This window comes from Rhinoderma darwinii, unplaced genomic scaffold (genome assembly GCF_050947455.1).
Source record: "Rhinoderma darwinii isolate aRhiDar2 unplaced genomic scaffold, aRhiDar2.hap1 Scaffold_454, whole genome shotgun sequence".
NCBI classification, from domain to species: domain Eukaryota; kingdom Metazoa; phylum Chordata; class Amphibia; order Anura; family Rhinodermatidae; genus Rhinoderma; species Rhinoderma darwinii.
Genome location: NW_027463961.1, coordinates 196,525 through 211,964, shown reverse-complemented (window position 1 = coordinate 211,964; position 15,440 = coordinate 196,525).

The window sequence follows — 15,440 nt, the reverse complement described above, 5'->3', positions numbered from 1 at the left end:
GCGTATATCTATATACTGATAGTACACAGGCGTATATCTATATACTGATAGTATACAGGCGTATATCTATATACTGATAGTACACAGGCGTATATCTATATACTGATAGCACACAGGCATATATCTATATACTGATAGTACACAGCCATATATCTATATACTGATAGTACACAGGCATATATCTATACACTGATAGCACACAGCCATATATCTATATACTGATAGTACACAGCCATATATCTATATACTGATAGTACACAGGCATATATCTATATACTGATAGTACACAGGCATATATCTATACACTGATAGCACACAGGCATATATCTATATACTGATAGTACACAGGCGTATATCTATATACTGATAGTATACAGGCGTATATCTATATACTGATAGTACACAGGCGTATATCTATATACTGATAGTACACAGGCATATATCTATACACTGATAGCACACAGCCATATATCTATATACTGATAGTACACAGCCATATATCTATATACTGATAGTACACAGGCATATATCTATATACTGATAGTACACAGGCATATATCTATACACTGATAGCACACAGGCGTATATCTATATACTGATAGTACACAGCCATATATCTATATACTGATAGCACACAGGCATATATCTATATACTGATAGCACACAGGCATATATCTATACACTGATAGAACACAGGCATATATTAGTACACAGCCATATATCTATATACTGATAGCACACAGGCATATATCTATATACTGATAGTACACAGGCATATATCTATATACTGATAGTACACAGGCATATATCTATATACTAATAGTACACAGGCATATATCTATATACTGATAGTACACAGGCATATATCTATATACTGATAGTACACAGGCATATATCTATATACTGATAGTACACAGGCATATATCTATACACTGATAATACACAGGCATATATCTATATACTGATAGTACACAGCCATATATCTATATACTGATAGTACACAGGCATATATCTATATACTGATAGTACACAGGCATATATCTATATACTGATAGTACACAGGCATATATCTATATACTGATAGCACACAGGCATATATCTATATACTGATAGCACACAGGCATATATCTATATACTGATAGCACACAGGCATATATCTATATACTGATAGCACACAGGCATATATCTATATACTGATAACACACAGGCATATATCTATATACTGATAGCACACAGGCATATATCTATATACTGATAGTACACAGGCATATATCTATATACTGATAGTACACAGGCATATATCTATATACTAATAGTACACAGGCATATATCTTTATACTGATAGTACACAGGCGTATATCTATATACTGATAGTACACAGGCGTATATCTATATACTGATAGTACACAGGCGTATATCTATATACTGATAGTACACAGGCGTATATCTATATACTGATAGTACACAGGCATATATCTATATACTGATAGTACACAGGCATATATCTATATACTGATAGTACACAAGCATATATCTATACACTGATAGTACACAAGCATATATCTATACACTGATAGTACACAGGCATACATCTATATACTGATAGTACACAGGCATATATCTATATACTGATAGTACACAGGCATATATCTATACACTGATAATACACAGGCATATATCTATATACTGATAGTACACAGGCATATATCTATATACTGATAGTACACAGGCATATATCTATACACTGATAGCACACAGGCATATATCTATATACTGATAGCTCACAGGCATATATCTATATACTGATAGCACACAGGCATATATCTATATACTGATAGCACACAGGCATATATCTATATACTGATAGTACACAGGCATATATCTATATACTGATAGCACACAGCCATATATCTATATACTGATAGTACACAGGCATATATCTATATACTGATAGTACACAGGCATATATCTATATACTGATAGCACTCAGCCATATATCTATATACTGATAGTACACAGGCATATATCTATATACTGATAGTACACAGGCATATATCTATATACTGATAGTACACAGGTATATATCTATATACTGATAGTACACAGGCCTATATCTATATACTGATAGTACACAGGCACATATCTATATACTGATAGTACACAGGCATATATCTATATACTGATAGTACACAGGCGTATATCTATATACTGATAGTACACAGGCGTATATCTATATACTGATAGTACACAGGCATATATCTATACACTGATAGCACACAGGCATATATCTATATACTGATAGTACACAGCCATATATCTCTATACTGATAGTACACAGGCATATATCTATATACTGATAGTACACAGGCATATATCTATACACTGATAGTACACAGGCATATATCTATACACTGATAGTACACAGGCATATATCTATATACTGATAGCACACAGGCATATATCTATATACTGATAGTACACAGGCATATATCTATATACTGATAGTACACAGGCATATATCTATACACTGATAGTACACAGGCATATATCTATACACTGATAGCACACAGGCATATATCTATACACTGATAGTACACAGGCATATATCTATATACTGATAGTACACAGGCATATATCTATATACTGATAGCACACAGGCATATATCTATATACTGATAGTACACAGGCATATATCTATACACTGATAGTACACAGGCATATATCTATATACTGATAGCACACAGGCATATATCTATACACTGATAGTACACAGGCGTATATCTATATACTGATAGTACACAGGCGTATATCTATATACTGATAGTACACAGGCGTATATCTATACACTGATAGTACACAGGCATATATCTATACACTGATAGCACACAGGCGTATATCTATATACTGATAGTACACAGGCATATATCTATATACTGATAGTACACAGGCGTATATCTATATACTGATAGTACACAGACATATATCGATATACTGATAGTACACAGGCATATATCTATATACTGATAGTACACAGGCATATATCTATATACTGATAGTACACAGGCATACATCTATATACTGATAGTACACAGGCATATATCTATATACTGATAGTACACAGGCATACATCTATATACTGATAGCACACAGGCATATATCTATATACTGATAGTACACAGGCATATATCTATATACTGATAGTACACAGGCATATATCTATATACTGATAGTACACAGGCATATATCTATATACTGATAGTACACAGGCATATATCTATATACTGATAGTACACAGGTATATATCTATACACTGATAGCACACAGGCATATATCTATATACTGATAGTACACAGGCATATATCTATATACTGATAGTACACAGGCATATATCTATATACTGATAGTACACAGGCATATATCTATATACTGATAGTACACAGGCATATATCTATATACTGATAGTACACAGGCATATATCTATATACTGATAGCACACAGGCGTATATCTATATACTGATAGTACACAGGCATATATCTATACACTGATAGTACACAGGCATATATATATATACTGATAGTACACAGCCATATATCTATATACTGATAGTACACAGGCATATATCTATATACTGATAGTACACAGCCATATATCTATATACTGATAGTACACAGGCATACATCTATATACTGATAGTACACAGGCATATATCTATATACTGATAGTACACAGCCATATATCTATATACTGATAGTACACAGGCATATATCTATATACTGATAGTACACAGGCATATATCTATATACTGATAGCACACAGCCATATATCTATATACTGATAGTACACAGGCATATATCTATATACTGATAGTACACAGGCATATATCTATACACTGATAGTACACAGGCATATATCTATACACTGATAGTACACAGGCATATATCTATATACTGATAGTACACAGGCATATATCTATATACTGATAGTACACAGGCATATATCTATATACTGATAGTACACAGGCATATATCTATATACTGATAGCACACAGGCATATATCTATATACTGATATCACACAGGCATATATCTATATACTGATAGTACACAGGCCTATATCTATATACTGATAGTACACAGCCATATATCTATATACTGATAGTACACAGGCATATATCTATATACTGATAGTACACAGGCATATATCTATATACTGATAGTACACAGGCATATATCTATATACTGATAGTACACAGGCATATATCTATATACTGATAGTACACAGGCATATATCTATATACTGATAGCACACAGGCATATATCTATACCCTGATAGTACACAGGCATATATCTATACACTGATAGTACACAGGCATATATCTATACACTGATAGCACACAGCCATATATCTATATACTGATAGTACACAGCCATATATCTATATACTGATAGTACACAGGCATATATCTATATACTGATAGTACACAGGCATATATCTATACACTGATAGCACACAGGCATATATCTATACACTGATAGCACACAGCCATATATCTATATACTGATAGTACACAGGCACATATCTATATACTGATAGCACACAGGCATATATCTATATACTGATAGCACACAGGCATATATCTATATACTGATAGCACACAGGCATATATCTATATACTGATAGTACACTGGCATATATCTATATACTGATAGTACACAGGCATATATCTATATACTGATAGTACACAGGCATATATCTATATACTGATAGTACACAGGCGTATATCTATATACTGATAGTACACAGGCGTATATCTATATACTGATAGTACACAGGCATATATCTATATACTGATAGTACACAGGCATATATCTATATACTGATAGCACACAGGCATATATCTATATACTGATAGCACACAGGCATATATCTATATACTGATAGTACACTGGCATATATCTATATACTGATAGTACACAGGCATATATCTATATACTGATAGTACACAGGCATATATCTATATACTGATAGTACACAGGCATATATCTATATACTGATAGTACACAGGCATATATCTATATACTGATAGCACACAGCCATATATCTATATACTGATAGTACACAGGCATATATCTATATACTGATAGTACACAGGCATATATCTATATACTGATAGCACTCAGCCATATATCTATATACTGATAGTACACAGGCATATATCTATATACTGATAGTACACAGGCATATATCTATACACTGATAGCACACAGGCATATATCTATATACTGATAGTACACAGGCATATATCTATACACTGATAGTACACAGGCAGATATCTATATACTGATAGTACACAGGCATATATCTATATACTGATAGCTCACAGGCATATATCTATATACTGATAGTACACAGGCATATATCTATATACTGATAGCACACAGCCATATATCTATATACTGATAGTACACAGGCATATATCTATATACTGATAGTACACAGGCATATATCTATACACTGATAGTACACAGGCATATATCTATATACTGATAGTACACAGGCATATATCTATATACTGATAGCTCACAGGCATATATCTATATACTGATAGTACACAGGCATATATCTATATACTGATAGCACTCAGCCATATATCTATATACTGATAGTACACAGGCATATATCTATATACTGATAGTACACAGGTATATATCTATATACTGATAGTACACAGGCATATATCTATATACTGATAGTACACAGGCATATATCTATATACTGATAGCACACAGGCATATATCTATATACTGATAGTACACAGGCACATATCTATATACTGATAGTACACAGGCATATATCTATATACTGATAGTACACAGGCGTATATCTATATACTGATAGTACACAGGCGTATATCTATATACTGATAGCACACAGGCGTATATCTATACACTGATAGTACACAGGCATATATCTATATACTGATAGTACACAGGTATATATCTATATACTGATAGTACACAGGTATATATCTATATACTGATAGTACACAGGTATATATCTATATACTGATAGTACACAGGCATATATCTATATACTGATAGTACACAGGCATATATCTATATACTGATAGCACACAGGTATATATCTATATACTGATAGTACACAGGCATATATCTATATACTGATAGTACACAGGCATATATCTACATACTGATAGTACACAGGCATATATCTATACACTGATAGTACACAGGCATATATCTATATACTGATAGTACACAGTCATATATCTATACACTGATAGTACACAGGCATATATCTATATACTGATAGCACACAGGCATATATCTATATACTGATAGCACACAGGCATAAATCTATATACTGATAGCACACAGGCATATATCTATATACTGATAGCACACAGGCATATATCTATATACTGATAGTACACAGGCATATATCTATATACTGATAGCACACAGGCATATATCTATATACTGATAGTACACAGGCATATATCTATACACTGATAGTACACAGGCATATATCTATATACTGATAGTACACAGGCATATATCTATATACTGATAGCACACAGCCATATATCTATATACTGATAGTACACAGGGATATATCTATATACTGATAGCACACAGGCATACATCTATATACTGATAGTACACAGGCATATATCTATATACTGATAGTACACAGGCATATATCTATATACTGATAGTACACAGGCATATATCTATATACTGATAGTACACAGGCATATATCTATATACTGATAGTACACAGGCATATATCTATATACTGATAGCACACAGGCATATATCTATACACTGATAGTACACAGGCCTATATCTATATACTGATAGCACACAGGCATATATCTATATACTGATAGTACACAGGCATATATCTATATACTGACAGTACACAGGCATATATCTATACACTGATAGCACACAGGCATATATCTATACACTGATAGTACACAGGCCTATATCTATATACTGATAGTACACAGGCATATATCTATATACTGATAGCACACAGGCGTATATCTATATACTGATAGTACACAGGCGTATATCTATATACTGATAGCACACAGGCATATATCTATATACTGATAGTACACAGGCATATATCTATATACTGATAGTACACAGGCATATATCTATATACTGACAGTACACAGGCATATATCTATATACTGATAGCACACAGGCCTATATCTATATACTGATAGCACACAGGCATATATCTATATACTGATAGCACACAGGCATATATCTATATACTGATAGTACACAGGCATATATCTATACACTGATAATACACAGGCATATATCTATATACTGATAGTACACAGGCATATATCTATATACTGATAGTACACAGGCATATATCTATACACTGATAATACACAGGCATATATCTATATACTGATAGTACACAGGCATATATCTATATACTGATAGTACACAGGCATATATCTATACACTGATAGCACACAGGCATATATCTATACACTGATAGTACACAGGCCTATATCTATATACTGATAGCACACAGGCATATATCTATATACTGATAGTACACAGGCATATATCTATATACTGATAGTACACAGGCATATATCTATACACTGATAATACACAGGCTTATATCTATATACTGATAGTACACAGGCATATATCTATAAACTGATAGTACACAGGCATATATCTATATACTGATAGTACACAGGCATATATCTATATACTGATAGTACACAGGCAGATATCTATATACTGATAGTACACAGGCATATATCTACATACCAGTATATTAGCCTGTGCACTGATAGTACACAGGCAGCTGTTAGGACATACCTCAATATGCCCTAACAACAGGAAATATGGTAGGACAGCCCTGGGGTCCTTCAATGGACCCTGGGCTGTCTTCCCATATATGGTATGTCCCTCAATCGCGTCACAGGGATTCCTGCGATGCGATCCAAGGGGCATCTCCCTTTCTCCTGAATGCTGCAGTTCGCTGTGATCGCAGCATTCAGGGGAATAGCGGCGGAGATGAGAGGTTTCTCTGATCTCCGCCGTTATAGAGCGGGGCTGCGGATGCGTAATACAACCATTGCCCCGCTCCTGACATAAGTGAGAGCGCGGTCAGCATGAGGTGATGCGGCCGGCGCTGCACTATAATAAGCGGCGGTGCAGGCACTGAAGACAGAACATGGGGGTGTTTTGCAGCGCGCCCGCCATGTTCTGTCTTCAGTGCCGGCAATCATTAGTGCAGCGCTGGCCGCAACGCATCATCCTGACCCCGCGCACTCGTCATGACTCAGGAGCGGGGCAATGACTATCACACAGCCGCAGCCCCGCTCTCATACATTCATGTGTTACTATACTGAGCTGTGCGGCCGCAGAGCTAAGTATCGAAATACATGACATAACGGTATCTAAACAGTATGGAAGTTTCGAGGCATCGTGCATCCCTAACGGTCATAGATGGGGTCATAGATTTTGGTGGTTTCTTATGTTGATCTGTTAGATTCTTCGCACTCTCTGCTGTATTGTACTGAATTGTTACATATGTGAAATCAGGGGGAAGATCTGACTATTATTAAAACAGAGGATGAAGAAGAAGAGCGAGTGAGGGTCGATCAACCGTGTAAGAGTGAACCGGAGGAGGAAATTCCAGGAGGTGTTACCAGAGGTCAGTAATAATGAATTTAGAAAGTGAACTCCGTGGTTTATTAAGCAGGACCTGCTGTGTTATTTGTTGTTGTTTTTTTAACCACATTCCTCCCCTTATACTTGGCGTCCTCCAGATTCCAACGCTGTCATTTTCTTTTTTGCCCCCCTCCATGTTGTTCCACTACAGCCCTTACTCCGTTTTGCACCTAACATATGCGTGTTGTAATTAAAGGTACAAAGAGGAGACACCATCTCTCCTCAGTAGGCGTTGCCTCACTTTTTGTTGTGACGCTGTCCAATCAGAGCGGACCGCTTCACAGCGATGCAGAAAACCTGCTGATTTTGTGAAATTTCCTGCAGGTCTTTTGCATCGCTGTGAGGCTGTCCACTATGATTAGATAGCGTCACAGCAATGAGCGAGTCAACATCTACTGAGGAGAGAAAAGGTCTTCTCCTTTCTGTTCTCTTTAAGGTGGGGTTCCTCCTTAGTTCTACATTACAGTAACACGTCAGACACTGTATTATACATAGTGCAGCACCTGAGGGAGCTGTGACTGCACATAGAAGTTCTCTACAAGGCGTTCTCTGAATCCGGTCATGCACTAGGTTTAGCATCAGATTTTGGGGGGCAGCGGCTGCGATTAACAGCTGCACTCTAGGCCGAGATCTAGGAAAGCTCAGTTCAACCACTTACAGAGAATGTGTCATCAGAAAATGATCTATTGTTTAAATCAATTTTCGTTTAAACATATTTTTTATGATTTTTTGGTGCGTTTTTTTTATATTATTTTTTTGTCTTTATCTAATCTTGCAGTTTGCCCTCTGGCCAATGAGTCTCATAGTAGACTGCTCCTTACAGTTCTCAGCAGTCATCTCATTATCATCACAGGCAGGATTACACTGACAGGTAACATCTATATATGTAGATAACAAAGAATCCACCATTCATAATAGACTGACCCTTCCTGTTCTGTAGAGATCATTTCTCAGCACTCATCTCCTTATCATCACAGGCAGGATTACACTGACAGGTAACATCTATATATAGATAATACAGAATCCACCATTCATAATGGACTGACCCTTCCTGTTCTGTAGAGATCATTTCTCAGCAGTCATCTCATTATCATCACAGGCAGGTTTACATTGACAGGTAACATCTATATATAGATAATACAGAATCCACCATTCATAATGGACTGACCCTTCCTGTTCTGTATAGATCACTTCTCATCACACCTCTCATTATCATCACAGGCAGGATTACACTGACAGGTAACATCTATATATGTAGATAACAAAGAATCCACCATTCATAATAGACTGACCCTTCCTGTTCTGTAGAGATCATTTCTCAGCACTCATCTCATTATCATCACAGGCAGGATTACACTGACAGGTAACATCTATATATAGATAATACAGAATCCACCATTCATAATGGACTGATCCTTCCTGTTCTGTATAGATCATTTCTCAGCAGTCATCTCATTATCATCACAGGCAGGATTACACTGACAAGTAACATCTATATATAGATAATACAGAATCCACCATTCATAATAGACTGATCCTCCCTGTTCTGTAGAGAACATTTCTCAGCACTCATCTCATTATCGTCACAGACAGGATTACACTGACAGGTAACATCTATATATAGATAATACAGAATCCACCATTCATAATGGACTGACCCTTCCTGTTCTGTATAGATCACTTCTCATCACACCTCTCATTATCATCACAGGCAGGATTACACTGACAGGTAACATCTATATATGTAGATAACAAAGAATCCACCATTCATAATAGACTGACCCTTCCTGTTCTGTAGAGATCATTTCTCAGCACTCATCTCATTATCATCACAGGCAGGATTACACTGACAGGTAACATCTATATATAGATAATACAGAATCCACAATTCATAATGGACTGACCCTTCCTGTTCTGTATAGATCACTTCTCATCACACCTCTCATTATCATCACAGGCAGGATTACACTGACAGGTAACGTGTATATATAGATAACACAGGATCCACCATTCATAATGTACCATCTCATTATCATTACAGGCAGGGTTACACTGACAGGTTACACCTATATATATATATATATATATATATATATATATATATATATATATATATACTATAGAACAGGGTATAGGAGCGGCACTGTGTAGATAGCCAAGAAACGGTTGGTGCTAGCTTCAAAAATTAAGGAGTGACGTACTCCTCATACATATATCCAAGAAAAGAGACTAGAAGCAGCACTCAGCAAAAAATGTGAATTTATTCACCCAACACAGCCCTGTGTTAGACAACATATAGGCTAAAACGGCCAGAAAGATATAACTGACAATAGCTGGACGCAGTAGTACAATCATGTAGAGGCTGAAAAAGCTAGCACATACCCTGGGACATGATAAGGAGTGCAGGAGATCAAAAAAGTGGATGGATGAATGAACGCCTCGACGCGCGTTTCGCCCTGTAGACCGGCTTCGTCAGAGTTATATCTTTCTGGCCATTTGAGCCTATATGTTGTCTTTGGATGCTTCTAGCTTCACTTTTCATGTATTGCTATATATTTTGTAGGCAATGATAGACCTTATTGTCTATCTCTGCATATTGTCATAATCAGCTGGTAGCTCTATACTACGTGTGGGCCTTATTACCTTATACCCATGGGTTTATAATTCTGTCATATGAACTATCTGAGCGTGGTTTGGTCATCCTTGTATGGTTGACTCTGTTTGTCTATGGTCTATGCCATCTGACCCTGCTGTATATATCTCCGTGTATGATGTATCCCATCTTTTATTCCATTATATGTTATTGGTGATTATATTTAATAAAGATTTTTTGTACTTTTGTATATCATTCAGTATACTATTTCTTTAAGGGCTATGTCCCTTCATGGTTCGCTTCTAGGTTGTCTACTTGCAATAAGGGACCCCAGCATACACCATTTTTTGGTGTGAGGTTTTGTTTAGGTTGTCTCAGCTTGAAGAATAGGCCAATGTTTTTGCAGTATTTAGAAAATCTGAGGAGAGCATATATCAAAATTGCCTATGCATCTAATTTGGGGTGATAATGGAGCATTTATCTTCCCTCTTCCATAAAGTAACTCCCCTCTAGTGATGGCTCTAGCTCTGGCATAAGCTCTATGTAGGGACTTTTTAGGGTACCCACGTGCGCAAAATTTGTCAAAGTTTGTCACATTCAGATTGGAAGGACTTCTCATCGGAGCAGTTTCTTTTCGCTCTGAGATACTGTCCTATGGGAATACCCTTTTTCATGGCCGGAGGGTGGAAACTTTCCCAATGTAGGAAATTGTTGGTAGCAGTAGTCTTCTGATAGATGTCGGTGTGCACACTGCCACCAGGGTCCAGCGAGATTTTGAGATCCAGGAAATTAATTTCTTTCTCGTGTATTTCGTAAGTGAATTTCATGCCTATGTCATTGATGTTGAGAATCTCCATAAAGTCCAAGAAAAGTGATTTGTCCCCATCCCAAAAAATAAGAATATCATCAATGTATCGACCCCAGAATAAAATGTGACAGGTAAAAAAACATAAATCATCCGTGAAAACAAAACTATCTTCCCACCACCGTAAAAAAAGATTAGCATATGTGGGTGCACAAACTGTGCCCGTGGCACTGCCTTTTATTTGATGGTAAAATTCGCCATCGAACATAAAATTATTGTGGGATAAAATAATTTTAAGTAGTCAAATAATGAATCCATTGTGTGCTTGGAACTGAGTGCCCTTCGTGCTCAAAACATATTGCACAGCAGTTAAACCAAGATCGTGTCTAATGTTAGTGTATAGAGATTCAACATCAATGCTGGCTATTAAGGTGGTGGCTGTAACAGAAATCCCCTGGATCCTGGTGACAGTGTCCTTAGTATCTCTAAGATAGGAGGGCAAGGCTGTGACAAAGGATTAGAGCATCTCATCTACTTATAACTAATCCCTTGCGTGAGGTTATCGTTCCCCGAAAACGATAGGTCTGCCTGGTATTGGACGAGATGTTTTATGAACCTTAGGCAAGGCGTAGAATGTTGAAAGGGTTGGATTAGGATTAAACATTCTTTTAAACTCATCCTGTGTGATGAGAAACTGTGATTTTGCCTCCGAAAGTAAGGAATGTAATTCACTAGTGAACTGTTCGGTAGGATTTTTTGCAAGAATGGTATAAGTGGACACATGATCTAAAAGTCTGTGGACCATAGATGTGTAATCATCCCTATCCATAACGACAGTGTTACCCCCCTTGTCAGATGGCTTAACAATGATGGATTCATTCTTAGAGAGTTCATCCAATGCAACCTGCTCCATATGACTGAGGTTACCAAAGACTTTGGATTTAGCGTATTTTAACCCTCGTAGATCTGCACTGACAATCTTGACAAATATGTCGATGTGGCCATATTGGGAGAACGGTGGTGTCATGTGTGACTCTGGTCGCAAAGACGAGAAAGGACCCGTGGCCATAGTAGCTCCAAATTCATTTTCATTAAGAAGTGCTTCGAGGTCAGTAAGAGTCCTCAATTCATTGGGAGTATTTGGAGTGTTCGGAGAAGGGTTAACTTTAAAATGTTTAAGTAGAGCTAACTTCCGTGCAAATAAATTTAGATCTTTGGTCCAAGTGAATTCGTCATAGCCAGGGGTGGGAGGGTATGAAAGGCCTTTCTGTAGAAGCGCCATCTGATATGGGTTCAGTTGGAAAGAAGATAAATTATATATCTGCATTCTGTCATTTTTAGTCATCAGGTCCCCTGACTTCAAGTCCCTCAACTCACCTGATTCCAACCCAAATTGGGTGGTCCTAAAAAAGGAAACGGAGTATTTAGAGTAGATGGACTCTTCCCAGTGCCACTTGACACTGTAATGCTTGCTCCCAATGGTCCAGTGTTCTTCCCCGCTGTGAAGGGGGTGGTAACCGTATTGGTTGTGAACATAGTGGGTAAAGCATAGGAGGAGGAAGAAGAGGGAGCCGACATGGGTACTCTGGATGGATTTTCTTGGCCAGGTTGTATAGGGCATATTTGTTTATTTACTTTAAGAGGTAAAAAGGTTCTTTTTGGAGGATTATATCTCCTGTTATTGGTTTTTCGCTTTGTCCCCAGTCTCTTATTCTCAAGGGATGGCCTAGGGTCATCTGTACCGGAGATATCAGATTCAGAGTAGTCAGTAGATCTAATTTCACGATGGATAACTGGGGGTGTGTGTGTTTACGGAATGAATACGCTTGTCCCGTTTCAAAGTCTTTGCGGTCTCGTATATATTTACGGTGTTGCGTTCCTTCATTTCTCTTTGCAGGCTTTCGATATTTCTTTGTAGTTTGATTTCACAGTTGTTATATTCGGATGTGGTACTGAAGATTTTAATATCCTCAATTTCCTTTTGCAACTGGAGGTTAATTTGATCAAAGGCACTTTTTTCAAAGTCCAAGGGGTAGTGAAGCATGCGTAGAGAATTATCGGTTAGAAGGTCTTCCCACCCTTTAAGGATGTGCGCCGACTTTTTGTGCGCAGGCGCGCCCTCCTGGATTTCTGATTGGTGCAGTCCATTGGCCATTCTGATTGGCCTTACGACCCGCTCGTCTCACTATTGACGGCCGGTCTGTTTAGCCTCTTTTCATTGGGTCCCTGCGGACCGACGCCCACTGTCATGACGGACCGAGGCTTTAAAAGGGTGTGGATCCACAATACGCCGTCAGTAGCCCCATATGAACCCCTGAGGACGCTACGTTCGTAGCGAAACATGTCGGGGGGGCTTCTCGCTATGTTTTATACGCAATGTCTCACTGACTGTCAGCCGCTGCTATGATCTTGTTTTGCAATTTCAGCGTACTGCAGACGCTGTCTAAACACTGACCCATTACACTGGACTGACTGTTTGCATCTCAGCACGCAGATCTTCTACTGCCAGTGAGCATTGGCTTGTTTTTAAACGAGTGTCGTTTTGTCTTTGATCATTTACTTATTTAATCATACCCAATAAAAGTTATATTTTATCTTATTGAATACTCCTGTATCTGGCTGGAAACAAGGGCAACCCTTCTCTATTTTGCCTAACCGCAGATTAGTTTCACTTTGTTACAGTGTTGTGCCTGCCAGCCAGCGGGGTCTCCCTTTCCCTTCTTTGCTATAAAAACCACATCAAAAACCTCTTGATTACACTTGATTTTGCGTGTTTGTGTGTGTGTGTGTGTGGGGGGGGGGGGGGGTGCTTGCCGCTGATTCTTCAAAAGAGCTGATAAGCGGCTATGAAGTATCAGCGGCGCGCGTTAACACTCCGCTCTGCCCCACACACAGCTCTGCAGGCACGAGAAAAGTGTTAAAGGGATCGTCCAGTAAAACATGGCGCCGCACCTGTCCTCAGGTCGGGTGTGGTATTACAGCTCTGTCCTATTCACTTCAATGGAGGTGAACTGCAATACCAGACACAACCTGAGGACAGGTGCGGCGCTGTGTCTCCAATCCGGACACCCCTTCTGTCCTGAGATGACCCGACGGGGGAGGAGGGTGTCAGAGCCACCCACCGCCATCACTGCAGACAGAACCACAACTACGGCATGAGGGCAGGGCTTGTCCTGAGTGCACTGTCTCTTGTTATGGACAGATTTATAGTCACGTGAACCCCGTCTGATGAACCGGTAACCTAGGTCTGATCACATGACAGAGGGGGATCACCAAAAACCCTGTGAACCCTCAGCCC